The sequence below is a fragment of the Lynx rufus genome, unplaced genomic scaffold, assembly GCF_022079265.1.
Source record: "Lynx rufus isolate CCGP_SWC_20201006 ecotype Redwood Valley unplaced genomic scaffold, mLynRuf1.p SCAF_9, whole genome shotgun sequence".
NCBI classification, from domain to species: Eukaryota; Metazoa; Chordata; class Mammalia; order Carnivora; family Felidae; genus Lynx; species Lynx rufus.
This window is the reverse complement of record NW_025814897.1, coordinates 44,756,366-44,769,571: the sequence shown is the minus strand read 5'-3', so window position 1 is coordinate 44,769,571 and position 13,206 is coordinate 44,756,366.

Sequence of the window (13,206 nt, the reverse complement as noted above, 5' to 3'; positions counted from 1 at the left end):
TTCCTGAAGATGTTTCTCCTATGTTTCTTTCTTCTTTAAATTGAGAGGTTTGTGTGTATGTTTACCTATAGATGTCCAATTGCTCTGGCACCATCAAATTTACTTTTGGAACTTTGTCAAAAGTCAGTTGGCCATACTTGTATGGGGTTATTTCTGCATTCTCTATTGTGTTGCATTAAACTGCCTATTCCTTCTCTAATACCACTTTGTTACTGTAGCCATATGTTTTAACCTCAAGTTGAGTTATTTCTCCCACTTTATTCTTTTTCAAAATTGTTTTAGCTATGATAGGTCCTTTAACTTCCATATACATTTTAGAATAATATTGTCTATACCTATGAAAAAGAAAACTTTGGTAGGATTTTGATGGGAATTTTGTTAAACCTACAGACAAATTTGGGGAGAGTGGACATCTTCCCTATCTTAAGTCTTCCAATCAATGAACACAGTATGTCTCTCAAATTATTTTCTTGTGTACTATCGCTTTACTGAATTTGCTCATTAGTTCTGGGAGGGTTTGTTTTTGTTTTTGTTTTTGCAGATTCCTTAGTATTTTCTATGTAGACAATCGTGTCATCTGCAAATATGGACAGTTTCACTTCTTCCTTTCCAATCTGTATGCTTTTTATTTCTTTCCCTAGCCTTATTGTGCTGACTAGAATTTCTAATACTATGTTAAATAAGAGTAGTGAAAGTTTATTTTAATTTCTGTAACTTTCAGTTCTGCATTTTTTGTTTCTTTTTTATATATTTTATTCATTTGGCGATATTTCTTTTACTTAAATTTTTCCAAGAGCATTTTTATTCTGGCTGTGTTAAATCTGTGTCAAATAATTCCAGTATCTGATTCACCTCAGTGTCTTTTGATTGTCTTTTCTCTTTCTAGTTGAGATGTTTTCTGTTTTTTGGTATGGCAGGTGATTTTGAGGTGGATCATCAAAATTTGGAATATTAGGAGATTCTAAATTCTTAAATTTTTAAATCTTTTATTTTAGGTAGTAGTCAACCTCTTTAGGCTTAGCATACAGGTCCTGGTCTACTTTTGTGGGCTGTGTTTCCACTGACAATTGAGTTTTCAGTGTGTGATTCTGGCCTGCTTCCTTTACTTGATGCCAGTGGGTTTCTTGTTTCATTTTTGCTTCTACCATCTGGAAAGGGACACATGTGCTTCCTGGACTTTGTAACTCTAGGTAAGGTAAGTTGGGTCTATGAGGGTAGAAACTTCTTCCTTTGGTCACCAGATGCCAGCAAGGCCCCCTTTCAGTTCCTGCCAGTGCTGCTTCTGTAGTCAGAAGTGCTGTCAGGTGCTCCCTCCCTGATTTTGTTCATGGGGGAGATGGGAGATGCCAGGCCACTGTTTTTCCTCAAGTTCTGTGGTCTCTAATTGCTCTGCTCTCTTTCCACATTTCAGAGTCCTTCTATGCATGACTGCTTGCTGTATTATTTCCAGGTTTCTTAGTTGTACTTAGTGCGAGGAACGAGGAGAGATGAATCTATTCCATCTTGTCCCAAACTAAAAACCCAATTGTCAGTAAATGCATTTTTTAAAATATGGAAAACAATTTTAGAAGAAAGAACTATTAAAAAATAGTTGATCTGGAGGAGTACAATGCAGAGGAGAAAGTCTTTGAGAGAGAAAATAGGACTTCTTTTTTTTTTTCCATTCTAAGTCTTTTGACACTATTTGACTTTTAAAACTACTCACAACTATTATTAGGTGTGGTAGGCAGAATAATGGCCTCAAAAGACGTTCTTCCCTAATTTCTGGAAACTGAGATATCCTTCTATGAATATATTAGTTTGCATGGCAACAGAGACTTTACAGATTTAATTGAAGTTACTAATCAATTGACTTTAAAAAAGGGAGTTTATCCTGGATTATCCAGATGGGAGCAATATAACCACATGAACCTTTGAAAACAGAGGGCAAGGGCAGAAAAGAAAAATAGAAGACAATCAAACAGATGTGCTCTGCTAGTATGGAAGAAAGCAAACATCCATGTTGTGACCTGCCACTGCAGAGGGCCAGCCTTCATTTTAGCAGCTAAGAGTGATCTTTAGGTGACAGAAAAGAGACAGGGACCTTAGTCCTACAGCTTCAAAGAACTGCAATCTGCCAATGATCTGAATGAGCCTGGAAGTAGATTCTTCCCAAGGGCCTCCAGACAAGAGCCTGGCTTGGCAGACACCTTGATTTGGTCTTCTGAGATCCTAAGCAGAGGAGTCATTTAAGCACACCGAGACTTTTGATCTACAGAACTCTGTTGTAGCAAATGGGCACTATATTTAGCCACTAAATTTGCTATAGTTTTTTATGTCAGGAAAGAAAACTAAGATGTTGGATAAATAAATAATAAATTCATTAAAGAAGAAACATGTAAACAAGACAAAATAATCATACCTTCGTAGTCCTCTTATTGTATAACCCATTATATTATGATTAGTTCTATTCATATATGTTTCCTATTCTAGATTATGAATTCTTTGAAGGCTGGGGCTCTGGTGCCTTTTCTATCTTTCTTTTCCTAATGCTAAGCATACAGATTATAATTAAAAACTACTAATTCATATTTGTTGAGAGAATTTATTTTAATGTAAAAAGAGTCAGTATTAAATGACTCCTGAGCAACTGAATAACTCTAAGGGATTAAAAAAATATAAGGGGATTATAGTTTTATTGCATAAACTTTTTTAAAAGTATTAAGTTACCCAGTTTGGAATACATTTTCCATCTATAAAATAATAAATTTTATATACCTCTACCTACTATCAATCTATCCATCTATGTAATAGATATTAGATATGTATAATATTTCTAAATAATCCAATAGCCTTGAATATTTTATCATGTAAGAAAAAGATATTTCTACAAGGTAAATACTTTTTTTTTATTTGCTTCAGGAAGATTTGGGATAAGATCATAATTTTTTGTATAGAGTAAAGGAAAAAATCAATATGCCTTTTCTTTCAACATGCTCATCCATTTGGGGAAAAATATTACACACCTTTTTAGGTTTTAAGGCTTTGACAATGCATGAAGATAATAATTTTTTTTATTTAAGTCTAGACATTATAATCATGAAGGAATTCACATAAACCTCTCTGAGCAAAAACACTTATGTGCTTCTCCTTATTTTTTATTAGAAAATATTACAGCATAAATTAATTTCATCTCTTAATAGTATATTGATATGATGGCAAAGATAATAGTAGCAATGATAACTGATTCTTATGGAATGCTCACTATGTGTTAGATACTGTTTTAAACAATTTGTACATATAAACTCATTTAATCTTCACAAAATTCTCAGAGTTAGGCATTACTAAACCCCAAAATAAGCAAACCATGGTTGCCAGGTCAAATCTCCATTTTGTGCAGAGGTATATGCTGAAAGCATTTAGAAGGAATAAATTTGAAGTAAAAAAAAAGGAACAATACTTCTAAGACACATTCAGAAATTCAAAGGACCAAATGCCCAATGCCATACAGGCATTTTTAGCAAGGAGCACTAACATTATTTAATATATTTCCAATGTTTTTATGGTGCTAAATATGGTCATTTCTCACCACTTTTCCCAGGCTATTGCTATATGACATTAATTGCTGTAATGCTAATTTTATAAGGCAGTGAAATAAGTTAGTCAGAGAATGATAAATACTGTATGATTTCACTCATTTGTGGAATTTCAGAAACAAAACAGATGAACATAGTGAAAGGGAAGGAAAAATAAACTAAGGTAAAAACAGAGAGGGAGGCAAACCATGAGAAACTCTTTTAACTATAGAGAACAAATTGAGGGTTAATGGAGGAAGATTGGTGGGTGTGGGCTAAAATAGCGATGGGAATTAAGGAGGGCACTTGTTGTGATGAACACTGGGTGTTATATGTACGTGATGAATCACTAAATTCTACTCCTGAAACCAATAGTTACACTTTATGTTAACTAACTTGAATTTAAATAAAATCTTGCGGGGGGGGGGGGGGTGGGTGGGTGGTGGAATAGCAGCAACTTTAGTTACTTTGAAAATATGGTCACTTAACAATGTAACATTCCCTTGGGGCTGGTCCAATGCATAAGAAAATTTCATTTTTGGACTTTTCTTAAGTTAGATTCATTGACACTTAAATAAATTAGCCAATGTTTATATCTTTTAAGATGATGCTAATGTCAATGACAGAGCTCATGCAGGAGAACTGAGACAACAAATTCTAATGTGGAATAATAAGAACTACTAATTATTGAGTGTCTGAGTGCTACTCTGCAACACACAGTGTGTTAGGTATCTTACATATAGTAACATTTCATTCTCTTAGTCACCTGTTCTACCTGTTTTATAGATGGGGAAATTGTGGTTTGGAGAAGTTCACTAACTGGCTCAAGTTTATATATTTTCTAAATGACTAAACTGGGATTCAAAGACTCTAAAATATATCGAAATTACCTCTCTGATAAAAAAAAGACAATTCACATTTGTTTTCTAAATATTCTTTCTTGAATTTAGCTAAAAGTGTTTTCCTCTGAGGAATATAAGGTTTTTATATGTAAGGAGTGGGTAGATATGGAAGTCCGTATTAGGTGCAGTTTGTAAAAACCTCCAAGGGCGTTTGTTTGGCTTTTTGAAAATCTCAATTTTGTCATAGCACTTCCAAAGAGAATCAGATTATTTTCTATCTCATAGGAAAGATGTTATATGTACCAAACTAAGATCCTTTCTTGGCCCCACCATTTACTAGTGTGACAATGAGCAATTTTCTTATGCTCTCTATCTCAAGTTTCTCCTATGTTGAATGGGAACATTAACTGTACTGCCTTTATGTGGTATGTAATAAAATTAGGAGACATGTAAAATCTATCACAGTACCTAGCACATAGTAGATTGCCAAATATATATTAGCTAGCTATTATTTTGATGTAAAATTTCATTCCACTTAGAGGTACATAAAGTGTCAAAATAAAGTTGAATCTTTAAGTTTAATAGCTTTCTTCACCTCCCTAAGTCTTTCTGTGCTATGGCAGATGGCATTGGTTGCCTACCAAAAAGCTGTGCTTTTCTCCTTTTTTCTTTGAAAACAGTATATACTTTCCATGATAGAGATTTAACATTCCAGACATCCATGTGGCCACCCATGCTTGCACACAGAGCATGAGGATATGACCCACAATAACCAATGGGACCTGAAGGTACGTCTTTCTGGGGACCTAAACCTAAGTTTTCTTGCTGTAAAAGGAAATTCTTTTTTCTTTTTTCTTTTTCTTAAAAAAGAGGTATACCAGGAGAAAATACCTTCCTTTCTCTTTTTTGGTGTGGCAGGATATGGTGCTTTGGAGTATAGTAGTCATTTTGTGATTATGCAAAGGGAATGCCATAAAGAAGAAAGTTGAGGAGAAAACCGCCAGAAGACTAGCAGAACAGAGTCTCCAGAGCCAAGCACAGACGAGAGGCCCACGGAAGAGGGTAGGAAGAGCGCGAGGCGGTGCGCGCTGCACAGACTGGCGGGAGGGAGCCGGGGCGGCCCGCCGGCCAAGCAGAGCCCCCGAGTCTGGCTTGCAAAAGCGGAGGGGCCGGACGGAGTGTGTTCCCATGGCAAGCGGGACTTGACATCCGGAAGGTTATAAGCTAACAGCTCTGCTCGGAGAACAGGAGGGCTGGAGGACAACGGGAGGGAGAATTGTTGAGCCCCGGACGACAGAGCTCAGCTTGGTGGGAAACAAAGGCGCTCGCCAGCACCAACTCCCTCGCCCATCCCCAAAATCCCAAAGTTCCCAGGGAACTTGCTTGCACTGCGCAAACACCCAATGCTGTGCTTCTGCAGATCCATCCCTCCAGCGGGACTGACTCCCTCCTGGTGCCGTAGGGCCCCTCCCGAAGTGGATCTCCGAAGGAAAAGCGAGCTGAGCCTGCCCCTCCCACCCCTGTGCACCTTGCCGATCCACCCCAGCTAATACACCAGATCCCCAGCACCACAAGCCTGGCAGTGTGCAAATAGCCCAGACGGGCCACGCCACCCCACAGTGAATCCCGCCCCTAGGAGAGAGGAAGAGAAGGCACACACCAGTCTGACTGTGGCCCCAGTGGTGGGCTGGGGGCAGACATCAGGTCTGACTGTGGCCCCGCCCACCAATGCAAGTTATTCAAGACAGCGCAAGGGAAGTGCCCCGCAGTCCCCCACCACTCCAGGGACTATCCAAAACGAAGAATTCCCCTCAGAAAAACGTCCAGGAAATAATAACAGCTAATGAACTGATCAAAAATGATTTAAACAATATAACAGAAAGTGAATTTAGAATAATAGTCACAAAATTAATTGCTGGGCTTGAAAACAATATAAAGGACAGCAGAGAATCTCTTGCTACAGAGATCAAGGGACTAAGAAACAGCCAGGAGGAGCTAAAAATATGCTATCAATGAACTGCCAAATAAAATGGAGACAACTACGGCTCGGATTGAAGAGGCAGAGGAGAGAACAGGTGAACTAGAAGATAAAATTATGGAAAAAGAAGAAGCTGAGAAAAAGAGATAAAAAAATCCAGGAGTATGAGGGGAAAATTAGAGAACTAAGTGATGCACTAAAGAGAAATAATATATGCATAATTGATATTCCAGAGGAGGAAGAGAGAGGGAAAGGTGCTGAAGGTGTACTTGAAGAAATAATAGCTGAGAACTTCCCTGATCTGGGGAAGGAAAAAGGCTTTGAAATCCAAGAGGCACAGAGAACTCCCTTCAGACGTAACTTGAATCGATCTTCTGCACGACATATCATAGTGAAACATCATTCACATTTAGTGACATATCTTCTGCACGACAAAATACAAGGATAAAGAGAAAATTCTGAAAGCAGCTAGAGATAAACCTGCTCTAACATATAAAGGGAGACCTATAAGACTCGTGACTGAGCTCTCTACTGAAACTTGGCAGGCCAGAAAGGAATGGCAGGAGATCTTCAATGTGATGAACAGAAAAAATATGCAGCCGAGAATCCTTTATCCAGCAAGTCTGTCATTTAGAACAGAAGGAGAAATAAAGGTCTTCCCAAACAAACAAAAACTGAAGGAATTCATCACCACTAAACCAGCCCTACAAGAGATCCTAAGGGGGATCCTGTGAGACAAAGTACTAGAGACATCGCTACAAGCATAAAATATAGACATCACAATGACTCTAAACCCGTATCTTTCTATAATAACACTGAATGTAAATGGACTAAATGCAGCAACCAAAAGACATAGGGTAGCAGAATGGATAAAAAAACAAGACCCATCTATTTGCTGTCTACAAGACACTCATTTTAGACCTGAGGACACCTTCAGATTGACAGTGAGGGGATGGAGAACTATTTGTCATGCCACTGGAAGTCAAAAGAAAGCTGGAGTAGCCATACTTATATCAGACAAACTAGACTTTAAATTAAAGGCTGTAACAAGAGATAAAGAAGGGCATTATATAATAATCACAGGGTCTATCCATCAGGAAGAGCTAACAATTATAAATGTCTATGCACCGAATACAGGAGCCCCCGAATATATAAAACAATTATTCACAAACATAAGCAACCTTATTGATAAGAATGTGGTAATTGCAGGGGACTTTAACACTCCACTTACAGAAATGGATAGATCATCTAGACACACAGTCAATAAAGAAACAAGGGCCCTGAATGATACATTGGATCAGATGGACTTGACAGATATATTTAGAACTCTGCATCCCAAAGCAACAGAATATACTTTCTTCTCGAGTGCACATGGAACATTCTCCAAGATAGATCACATACCGGGTCACAAAACAGCCCTTCATAAGTATACAAGAATTGAAATTATACCATGCATACTTTCAGACCACAATGCTATGAAGCTTGTAATCAACCACAGGAAAAAGCCTGGAAAACCTCCAAACGCATGGAAGTTAAAGAACACCCTACTAAAGAATTAATGGGTCAACCAGGCAATTAGATAAGAAATTAAAAAATATATGGAAACAAACGAAAATGAAAATACAACAATCCAAACTCTTTGGGATGCAGTGAAGGCAGTCCCAAGAGGAAAATACATTGCAATCCAGGCCTATCTCAAGAAACAAGAAAAATCCCAAATACAAAATCTAAGAGCACACCTAAAGGAAATAGAAGCAGAACAGCAAAGACAGCCTAAATCCAGCAGAAGAAGAGAAATAATAAAGATCAGAGCAGAAATAAATGATATAGAATCTAAAAAAACTGTAGAGCAGATCAACGAAACCAAGAGTTGGTTTTTTGAAAAAATAAACAAAATTGACAAACCTCTAGCCAGGCTTCTCAAAAAGAAAAGTGAGATGACCAAATAGATAAAATCATGAATGAAAATGGAATTATTACAACCAACCCCTCAGTGATACAAGCAATTATCAGGGAATACTATGAAAAATTATATGCCAACAAAGTGGACAACCTAGAAGAAATGGACAAATTCCTAAACACCCACATGCTTCCAAAACTCAATCAGGAGGAAATAGAAAGCTTGAACAGACCCATAACCAGCGAAGAAATTGAATCGGTCATCAAAAATCTCCCAACAAATAAGAGTCCAGGACCAGATGGCTTCCCAGGGGAGTTCTACCAGACATTTAAAGCAGAGATAATACCTATCCTTCTCAAGCTATTTCAAAAAATAGAAGGGGAAGGAAAACTTCCAGACTCATTCTATGAAGCCAGTATTACTTTGATTCCTAAACCAGACAGAGACCCATTAAAAAAAGAGAACTACAGGCCAATATCCCTGATGAATATGGATGCAAAAATTCTCAATAAGATACTAGCAAATCGAATTCAACAGCATATAAAAAGAATTATTCACCATGATCAAATGGGATTCATTCCTGGGATGCAGGGCTGGTTCAACATTCGCAAATCAATCAACGTGATACATCACATTAATAAAAGAAAAGATAAGAACCATATGATCCTGTCAATCGATGCAGAAAAGGCCTTTGACAAAATTCAGCAACGTTTCTTAATAAAAACCCTCGAGAAAGTTGGGATAGAAGGAACATACTTAAAGATCATAAAAGCCATTTATGAAAAGCCCACAGCTAACATTATCCTCAATGGGGAAAAACTGAGAGCTTTTTCCCTGAGATCAGGAACACGACAGGGATGTCCACTCTCACCGCTGTTGTTTAACATAGTGTTGGAAGTTCTAGCATCAGCAATCAGACAACAAAAGGAAATCAAAGGCATCAAAATTGGCAAAGAAGAAGTTTTCACTTTTTGCAGATGACATGATATTATACATGGAAAATCCGATAGACTCCACCAGAAGTCTGCTAGAACTGATACATGAATTTAGCAAAGTTGCAGGATACAAAATCAATGTACAGAAATCAGTTGCATTCTTATACACTAACAATGAAGCAACAGAAAGACAAATAAAGAAACTGATCCCATTCACAATTGCACCAAGAAGCATAAAATACCTAGGAATAAATCTAACCAAAGATGTAAAAGATCTGTATGCTGAAAACTATAACAAGCTTATGAAGGAAATTGAAGAAGATATAAAGAAATGGAAAGACATTCCCTGCTCATGGATTGGAAGAATAAATATTGTCAAAATGTCAATACTACCCAAAGCTATCTACACATTCAATGCAATCCCAATCAAAATTGCACCAGCATTCTTCTCGAAACTAGAACAAGCACTCCTAAAATTCATATGGAACCACAAAAGGCCCCGAATAGCCAAAGCAATTTTGAAGAAGAAGGCCAAAGCACGAAGCATCACAAGCCCAGACTTTAGCCTCTACTACAAAGCTGTCATCATCAAGACAGCATGGTATTGGCACAAAAACAGACGCATAGACCAATGGAATAGAATAGAAACCCAGAACTAGACCCACAAATGTATGGCCAACTCATCTTTGACAAAGCAGGAAAGAACACCCAATGGAAAAAAGACAGTCTCTTTAACAAATGGTGCTGGGAGAACTGGACAGCAACATGCAGAAGGTTGAAACTAGACCACTTTCTCACACCATTCACAAAAACAAACTCAAAATGGATAAAGGACCTGAATGTGAGACAGGAAACCATCCAACCCTAGAGGAGAAAGCAGGAAAAGACCTCTCTGACCTCAGCCGTAGCAATCTCTTGCTTGACACATCCCCAAAGGCAAGGGAAATAAAAGCAAAAATGAACTACTGGGACCTTATGAAGATAAAAAGCTTCTGCACAGCAAAGGAAACAACCAACAAAATTAAAAGGCAACCAACGGAATGGGAAAAGATATTTGCAAATGACATGTCGGACAAAGCGCTAGTATCCAAAATCTATAAAGAGCTCACCAAACTCCACACCCGAAAAACAAATAATCCAGTAAAGAAATGGGCAAAAGACATGAATAGACACTTCTCTAAAGAAGAAATCCGGATGGCCAACAGGCACATGAAAAGTTCCTCAACGTCGCTCCTCATCAGGGAAATACAAATCAAAACCACACTCAGATATCACCTCACGCCAGTCAGAGTGGCCAAAATGAACAAATCAGGAGACTATAGATGCTGGAGAGGATGTGGAGAAACGGGAACCCTCTTGCACTGTTGGTGGGAATGCAAATTGGTGCAGCCACTCTGGAAAGCAGTGTGGAGGTTCCTCAGAAAATTAAAAATAGACCTAGCCTATGACCCAGCAATAGCACTGCTAGGAATTTACCCAAGGGATACAGGAGTACTGATGCATAGGGGCACTTGTACCCCAATGTTGATAGCAGCACTCTCAACAATAGCCAAATTATGGAAAGAGCCTAAATGTCCATCAACTGATGAATGGATAAAGAAATTGTGGTTTATATACACAATGGAGTACTACGTGGCAATGAGAAAGAATGAAATATGGCCCTTTGTAGCAACATGGATGTAACTGGAGAGTGTGATGCTAAGTGAAATAAGCCATACAGAGAAAGACAGATACCATATGGTTTCACTCTTATGTGGATCCTGAGAAACTTAACAGAAACCCATGGGGGAGGGGAAGGAAAAAAAAAAGAGGTTAGAGTGGAAGAGAGCCAAAGCATAAGAGACTGTTAAAAACTGAGAACAAACTGAGGGTTGATGGGGGGTAGGACGGAGGGGAGGGTGGGTGATGGGTATTGAGGAGGGCACCTTTGGGGATGAGCACTGGGTGTTGTATGGAAACCAATATGACAATAAACTTCATATATTGAAAAAAAAAAGAAGAAGAAAGTTGAGGATGGCAGAGCTGAAACAATGTGTAGTAGTTCCCTGGTTATGGGCTGCCATAGTAAAGTACCATAAATTGTGAGGCTTAAAACAACAGAAATTTAGTACCTCAGAATTTTAGATGCTACAAATCTGTTATCAATATATGAGCAGAGCCATGCTTCCTGAAACCTGTAGGGAAATCCTCCTTTGCCCATCTCTAGCTTCTGATTATTTGTTAGTAACTTTTAGCATTTCCTGGCTTATAGATACATCTCTCCAATCCTCTATCGTGACATGGTAGTCTCCCTATGTTTGCTTATATTTTCCCTCTGTGCATGTCAGACTCTATGTCCAAATTTTCTCCTTTTTTAAGGACACAAGTAATATTGTATGAAGGTCTACTTTACATTAACTGGATTGCCTCTGTTAAGATCCTATTTCCAAATAAGCTCACATTCTTCGGCACTGGGGAATAGGGCTTCAACATATCTAACTGGGGTGATATAATTCAACTCACAACACAGTGGACAAGGCATGGCCCCTACTGACATCAATGGGACATATAGTTCTAACCATCGTATCACATTTTCTCTTGATTTCTCTGTTATAGAGACATTTTGTTACCATATGGCATAAGCCACTTTTAGATGGGTATTCTGTTACTTTCAGCTGGAATCATCCTAACTGATCCACATACTTTAGTTTTTTTATTTTTATAATAACATCAACGTATGTTGGACAGAATATGGCAAGAGTCAAGTTATGAATCCAGCTTTATCTGGTTCCAAAGCTATGGATTTAGTTATTCTTCTACATTGCCTCTTTCATTCATGAATACATGACGTCATTTATCCTTTATAATTCCAAATTAGCACAGTAACTTTTGTCCCAGTAAAAACTTAACATTTGCAGAATTGAATTTACTTAAATTGAATCCTTCATAGTGAAATATTCTCTTCATTCCAAAAAGATAATGGAGAAATAAAAAGCAACCATTAACCTAAGATGTTTGATTTTCATGTCTTTTGAGATGCATTCTTTCCCCAAATCCAGGTTTCTAGATATGTAGCCTCTCATCCAAAGAGAAGTATTGTTGCAAAACAAGCAGTGCTAGATCAGCTCCAGCTCCCTTTACTGTTTACTTGCTCCCACAAGGCAGGCTAAGTCATCTTTCTCCAGGAGGCAGTTTAAAACCATTTCTTTAACTCTGTGTGGTGCAGGAAGCAAGTTGCTACCTACCCTGCATCTCTATTATTTTGATCTAAAGCCCTTAGCTTCCTTATCCTTTTCTTCTATGCAGGTGTCCCTGTTATGAGTAGGTAAAAATAACAATTTTGGTATAGCTATTTTAAATCAGAAGAAAACATTCCAAGAGTTATTTAAAATAAACAACAACAGCAAAATACATAAAGTAGAGCTCTATTTTAGCCCTTCGGATTCAATCTATGAGAAAGGAGAGTGTCTTTAATGGATCTTGGTCTCTCCCTCAGTCTCGTTCTCACACATTTAGTGTATCCAGTAAGGCACATCCCTAACCTCCAGAAACTTATGTTACAGTGTGGAGACAGTCACATTAGCAAATAACACTGGTATGCAGTATGTAATATTTCTTAGATATGTATAAGTTCCTGTGGAGACACAGAGAAAGAATGGCTCTGATAGAAGGGCCCATTCAGTTTTTGAAATCGATGTCATGTCTCAAAGATTGAAAAAGAGTTTGTCAGGCAGGAGAAAAGAAAGCCTATTCCACTACAGTGGAGGCAGTGTGAGCCTCTCATTCTGGAATGAAGAGAATATTTCACTATGAAGGATTCAATTTAAGTAAATTCAATTCTGCAAATGTTAAGTTTTTACTGGGACAAAAGTTACTGTGCTAATTTGGAATTATAAAGTCACGTGAAACAGTACAGAGCATTTTTCAGTATTCCCTTTTACTCAAAGAGGATAGCACAGGAGAGGTCAGCTTCCAGGAGTTGAGGTTGGAAAGGGAGGCAGTGTGGAGTCACTCCACC